A 6,867-nucleotide genomic window follows, 5' to 3' on the forward strand; every position below is an offset into this window, starting at 1 on the left:
ACGTGTTACGTACCAGAGATTTCTATACAGCCCTTTATCAAGCCGAGAGAAAGTGACGCAAAACCCTCCAACTAATAACGACTAGCAGAGAGGCTCAGCTGAGTGTAGTTACCTGGTTTGCAGACGCATACAGACGTTTCCTGTCCTCTCGGACGCAGCTGTGATAGAACATGTGGTGCATTACCGCCACCAACTGGCTTGGAGTGAGGACCGGAAATCGCTCATGCCAAATCAAAAAAAAAAAAACATAAAGAAAGATTAAGTGAAGAGATAAATGAATACATTAAATCAAGAAGAAAAAAACCCACCACCGGACATATACATCCTCATATCCTTCTGTACAAATGAGTTTGTTTTAGAAACTGAAAAAAGCCACAAAACCTTCACATCTAGAAATCCTTTGCAGTAAAACTTGTTTTTTGGCAGGTTCCACAGGTTTTGAATCAGTTTTCTTCTTTATTCCTGATAATTTTGACAATGAAAAAGAACATGTTCTATAGGGCTTTGGAGTTGACGTCACGCCGCAATGCATTGTGGGAGCGCGGCACCATTTTCGAGGTCTACGAATCAAAACAAACACACTGTGTTGGAACGACGATTACAAGATGCTTAAAAGCAGCTCAAAAGAGAACGGACTGTATAGAGACCGATTGCGTCCAGAGGCGAAGCGGCGGTACTTGCAGAAAATAGCGTGCAGTGGAAATGTGGACCCGTATGAAATACGGCCGTGGAGTAGAAACCCTGAAGACGTAGCCTGATATATTTTCGTACCTTATCTGTGGAGTCAGCGCGTACAAGTCGTCATTCAAACAAAGGTAAGTCAGCTCGAGTACTGCGTGTGAAATGCGTTTGATTTCCCTGCAAACATTCACATTAGTGCAGCATAAATTCATTCATGAGGGGAAATTACAGTGAGAACATGTGGAGGCTGTTAGAGGGAGAAGATAGTGAGTTCAGTGCAGGGCTGTGCAGAGAGGTTTAAAGGGGCGGGTGCTCAAAGTTAAAAAGGGGCACATTGAACCAGGCTGAATAACAACAACACACATTCATCAAGAATCTAATATGTGAAGGGCAGGGCTGTGTTGGTCTGAGACTGTAGACATTAAAAAGTCCACAGGAGAGATGGTAGCTGATTAAACAAGTGTCATGAGATAATAACAAAATGCAAAGATTGGTGACAGCGCTTGGAACCATAAGGCAACAAAAAGCTATGTATGTAAAAAAAAAATATATATATACATATATATATATATATATATATATATATATATATATATATATATATATACAGTGGGGCAAAAAAGTATTTAGTCAGCCACCGATTGTGCAAGTTCCCCCACTTAAAATGATGACAGAGGTCAGTAATTTGCACCAGAGGTACACTTCAACTGTGAGAGACAGAATGTGAAAAAAAAATCCATGAATTCACATGGTAGGATTTGTAAAGAATTTATCCGTAAATCAGGGTGGAAAATAAGTATTTGGTCACCTCAAACATGGAAAATCTCTGGCTCTCACAGACCTGTAACGTCTTCTGTAAGAAGCTTTTCTGTCCCCCACTCGTTACCTGTATGAATGGCACCTGTTTGAACTCATCATCTGTATAAAAGACACCTGTCCACAGCCTCAAACAGTCAGACTCCAAACTCCACCATGGCCAAGACCAAAGAGCTTTCGAAGGACACCAGGAAAAGTATTGTAGACCTGCACCAGACTGGGAAGAGTGAATCTACAATAGGCAAGCAGCTTGGTGTGAACAAATCAACTGTGGGAGCAATCATCAGAAAATGGAAGACATACAAGACCACTGATAATCTCCCACGATCTGGGGCTCCACGCAAGATCTCATCCCGTGGGGTCAAAATGATCATGAGAACGGTGAGCAAAGATCCCAGAACCACACGGGGGGACCTGGTGAATGACCTGCAGAGAGCTGGGACCAAAGTAACAAAGGTCACCATCAGTAACACACTACAACGGCAGGGAATCAAATCCCGCAGTGCCAGACGTGTTCCGCTGCTGAAGCCAGTGCATGTCCAGGCCCGTCTGAAGTTTGCCAGAGAGCACATGGATGATACAGCAGAGGATTGGGAGAATGTCATGTGGTCAGATGAAACCAAAGTAGAACTTTTTGGTATTTTGGTATCCTGTATTTGTTGTTGAAGACTTCTTCAGCTTCTTCTCAAGGACATCAGCTGCTTGTTTGGCAGCAGAGGCAGTTAAGAAGCTTCCTGAAAAACACTGAACAGTGAGTTCACTGTGGCATATGACAGATTCAGCTTTCTGTGTGCAAATGTGTCTGTGTCGACCTTTCAAATGCTGTTGAATCCAAAACATCAGCGGCTCCTCGGCTGCTCGCTTCATGCACTTCTGTCTGTGTGACAGTCCAATGACATCACAGCTGTTTCCAGCCCCAGTGTCTCAGGACTGGACACCTTTAAACATGTCGAGGATCAAACAGCGTCCAGCTAAACACACATGAAACTATCAGAGCTGACAATCATTCCAATAACATCTAATGGTTCATGTATGTAGACACAGGACTACAAGGAAATGGCTCTCAGCATCTGGCTGTGGGAACACATGAGTCCCTGTTTGTGTTCAGATTGTGTGCATGTTTTAGACGTGTGTCACATGTAGAAACACAACAATCCCACAATGACACACAGATGTGTTTGACACAGCTGTGCAGCTGTAAGTTGTTTCTAATGATTCATTGAAGCTCTTCTAACATTCTGGAGACGATCAGTACATGAATCTGTTCAACACGACAACAATTTGACTTCAGTGTGAACGTTTGCATTAAATAACCTTCTTCATCCAGCTGACAGCATCTTCATCCTATGATGTGAACAGTTCCTCCTGTTGATGACAAACCTCTGACAGGATCTGCTTGAGGAGCTTTTTCATGTGCAGCTCTCTGAGCTCAGGGCTGAGCTGCTGTTTCATCTTTAAGAGCTGCTGCCTCCTCGCCGGACTTGTTCTCCTCTTCTTCTCCTAATGACACCATTTCTGCTTCATATAAAATTCAATAAAGATGCTGACATGTATCTGTAGCAACAACATCATTGAATCTAGAACAACTGGAGCCAAACCAGTGGCTCTGCTGGGATCACTGGTGAGCCAACACTTCCTTGTTGATGCAGATTTCAGGGCTTCCTTTTGCTCCTCCGTTATAACTGTTCTCTCTTCTCAACACATGATGACACAAAGGAATCAGCAGTGACAAAGATGATGCTGAAGAGAAGCACACACTTCACACATATAACAGAGCAGTGCAGTTACACACACCTCTGCTCGACATCAGGCCTCAAACAAAGACACAAAACACTAACTTGACTCTAAACAGAAGAAACGAGCAGCTGTTTCTGTTCTGTGCTTATTTATATTTGACACACATGCTTCTCTTTGTGCAAACACACATCGCACTATAAGGGTAACCTCGCACACAATGATTGGACAGCACAGTGATGATGCTGGGAGATCCTATACGCAGCAACACAGAAACACTGAGAACTTTAAACAATGATGGAAAGTGTTATAAATGACTTGTTGGCCTCTGATCTGTCACAAACAGCTGAAACGTGTCTCTCATGAGTCACATGAAGGTTTTTGACAGAAAGGACAAAAAGTAGCTGCAGTCAGTTTGTGTCATTTTTATATTTATTCATCTGGGAGAAAAATCTGAGGGACATTAAAATGTGTTTTCAACAGAGACAAGAACATGAATATAACAGAACAGGTAAATGAACATGTTTCAAGTAAACAGCTGGACTGATCAGGTCCAAACACAGAGTGATAAACTTGTCAAACAGCTGTCATATCTTTATATAGAAGCTCTTTATAAATGCTGCTCACTGCAGTCTGTTTACTAATAATGTCAAAGTGTTAGAAACACAGAAACATCAGAATGGTCTTTGTTCACAGAAACCTGTCTGGGATCCTTTGTTGTTCTTTTGATGCAGAGTTACATTATAAATATAAAGAGTTATTTCAGAGTCTCATCAGTTTTCCTGCATGTCTTTATTTAACACATCAGCAGGGCTGAAGCTCTCATGTTAAACACACACTGATCTATGGACACGTTCATGTGTTTCTAACAGAACCAGGCTGTTATCAGCCTGCACTAACATTATGTCACACACACTGAATGTAACAGTGACAGTTTACATCATCACACAATCAGCTGTGATTGTTTCACTGTCATCAAACGAGTAAACAGGAAGTAGAATCAATAGAAACCAATCATTTCCTGACAGCATGTCTGATGGAAATAAGTGCAGATTATGTATGAAGTCTAACTGCACACAGTAACTGTGTTACAATAAGGACTTAACAGCGCCCTCTGCTGGAGTGTTTCAGTACTGCGTTAACTAGAATACACCACCTCCTCCTCACACCACCTGCTACAGCTCTACTCTTCTATGACTACAGTCATCCACAGCACTGATGTGAGGTCACATGGTTCATATGTAAGGAGCACAGCTGACCTCAGGTCAGTTTAATGACTGTGAGCAGCAGCTGTGTTATTGTCACTGTGACAGGGAGACACTCTCAGACACAGCGCTCATGTCAGCTTGTTCTCATGCAGGAGGATCAGGAGCTCCATGTTTGTCTTTCTGTTTGAATCATGATGTGTTTGTGCCATCAGAGTCTGTCATGAGTACTCAGGGTTTCACAGCAGCTCTTCTGGATGCTGACGAGGACTCCAACCTCATGTTTCACCTCTCTGAGCTTCTGATGTCTGTGAACACTCGTGTTTCTTCTCTGGGCTCATCTGGACAAAAACACCTTTCTGTGTTTGGCTGCAGCCTCATTCTGACTGACAGGAAGTGTGTTATCCATGAGCTGCACTTCTGTGAGGAAGTTTCCTGCTGTGTTTCCTGTCTGTGGACAAACACGAGTGTTCCAGCTGAGGACTTGGTTCCTTCCACCTGTCCATACAGGACATCACGCTGTCTGCAGCTCTGTAAATGCAGCTCCAGGTCCTTCCACGTGCTGCTCTGTATTTGTGCAGTTTGTAGTGTGTCCTGGGAAACGTAGCACACATGGTGTTCTTCTGCTGTTTCCTCCTTTCACTGAGTGTGAAACACTGACGCTGTGCTGTTGTTCACAGAGGGGAGCTGATTCTAGCTGCAGCTGGACTCTGTCATCTAACTGAATGTGTTGGTGCTGATCACGGGGCTCTGAGGGGGGAGCAGCAGGAGGACTCTGGATGCTGACGTCAGTGTATCTGTGGAAGCTCCCACAGCGTGTCTGTCATTCAATATTGTGCTGTATATTGTATCTATGCAAAGATGAACAGACTGTGTGTTCACTGGTCTCTGTGCTGCAGCTCTGATGTCATCATCACTCCCTCCTCCACCCTCAGCAGTCCCAGCATGCTGCTGTGGTGCACCCCACCCTCACTCTACACCTGAGCCACAGACCACACCCTCCACCTCAATATACACCACAGTTTTCTCTGCTGTGGAAATGAGATCAGGAGGAAATCATCATTATTATTATTTAATAAACGCTCACATTAATGTGGGCTTATTTGTTTCATATTAGAAACATTAGTTGAGTGTTTTTAGTATAAAATGGTCAAAGTCCCTCTTTTTGCTCCTCCCCTCACCTGTGGATGGGCGGTGCTGTTACCGTGGTGACAGCTTGGATGTGTTTCAGTCCTGCCTGGTTATCACTGCAGGAATCTTTCACATTTATTACAGGTAATAACTCTGATTTTTCTGTGTATTATGAACCAAATGTATCCTGATACACACAGAGATGGATGAGCAGAGGTTGTTTTTGCAGTTTATGTAGTTACTATGGACTTAATGCATACATATTATTAAAATTAGGGCTATAACAGTTGTATTGATGTATAGCAACTTGAAATGCTCCCACAAATGGCTCCACAGCATGTAAAAATATAACAAAAGCTCTGGCGGACTTGGTTCTGTGGTCAGTCTTAAAGGGTGAAGTTAAACTCTGTAATCTTCACTGTGTCACAGAGTTCAGTGAGTCCCGTTATTCACAGTATCAATCAGATCATCAGAGAACAGCTGATCAGCAATCAGTGGTGCCAACAGCGCCTCCTGTGGTGAGAGGATGCAATAATGCAATGTAGCATTTTTCCACTCAACACTTGCAGTCATGGAAACTGTCTGTTGGATCTGTGTGACGTTGCTTTCTTGGTTAGAGTTCCTCACAAATGTCCAGATGATTCTTCTAATGAGGCGTCGACCATGTTTGCAGCTCTTTGGAAGAAAACGTCGCCCTTTGCCATCCTTACTTTTCTTTGACTTCTTCAAATGCAGCTGAACTCCAGCTGGTATTTTCTTGGACTTTGCAGCTGTTTCTGGTCATCAGTTCATTCCTGCAAACCTCTGAAGCTGAACAACAATGATGCTGCATTGCTGGCTGATCCCAAAAGGTTGATTCTGTTCATCTGGACGTTTTCAGAAACGTTTGCTCACTGATCAGGTGACTTCTTCAGTCTCAGCTGACTGCAGCTTTACAAGCTTACAAACAGCACATTTGCACAATGACTGAAAGCAGCAGCACCTGATATATATGATACTAATATAATACATATACATATATAATCCATACTAATGATGAAGGAACTGAGCTCACAGTCCATTGTTCATTCAGTGAACTACTCAGTTTATTTTGGGCCTCAGAAATGCTCACTCTGTTTGTACATCACTGTCAGCAATAGACTCATTCTGCTATGTGGACAGGAACACATGTGACATCACTTCCTGTTTGTTTGTGACTGAAGAGGAAGAAGTTTACAAGGAATCATTTAGAAGAGTTTCAAACATCAACTGATTGAATCCATGAATCTGAAAACGTGTTTGTGAGTGAAAGAGACAGACA

The 6,867-nt window shown here is 42.9% G+C and overlaps 2 protein-coding genes and 1 long non-coding RNA gene across 3 annotated transcripts in view; all 3 read right to left on the reverse strand.

The window, feature by feature from the left end:
• The window catches only part of LOC143415866 (uncharacterized), a 350,735-nt gene that overhangs the window by 186,462 nt on the left and 157,406 nt on the right, over window positions 1-6,867 (reverse strand). The gene's annotated exons all lie outside the window — the stretch shown is intronic.
• Window positions 1-6,867, reverse strand: part of LOC143416067 (uncharacterized) — a 68,303-nt gene that overhangs the window by 40,789 nt on the left and 20,647 nt on the right. The gene's annotated exons all lie outside the window — the stretch shown is intronic.
• LOC112432195 (protein NLRC3-like) overlaps window positions 6,607-6,867 on the reverse strand; it is a 17,279-nt gene continuing 17,018 nt past the window's right edge. The window contains exon 10 of the mRNA XM_076881269.1: window positions 6,607-6,867. This exon is cut by the window's right edge and continues 629 nt beyond it. The gene's annotated coding sequence lies outside the window, so the exon portion shown is untranslated.

The sequence above is a fragment of the Maylandia zebra genome, unplaced genomic scaffold (genome assembly GCF_041146795.1).
Source record: "Maylandia zebra isolate NMK-2024a unplaced genomic scaffold, Mzebra_GT3a scaffold11, whole genome shotgun sequence".
Classification (NCBI taxonomy): Eukaryota; Metazoa; Chordata; class Actinopteri; order Cichliformes; family Cichlidae; genus Maylandia; species Maylandia zebra.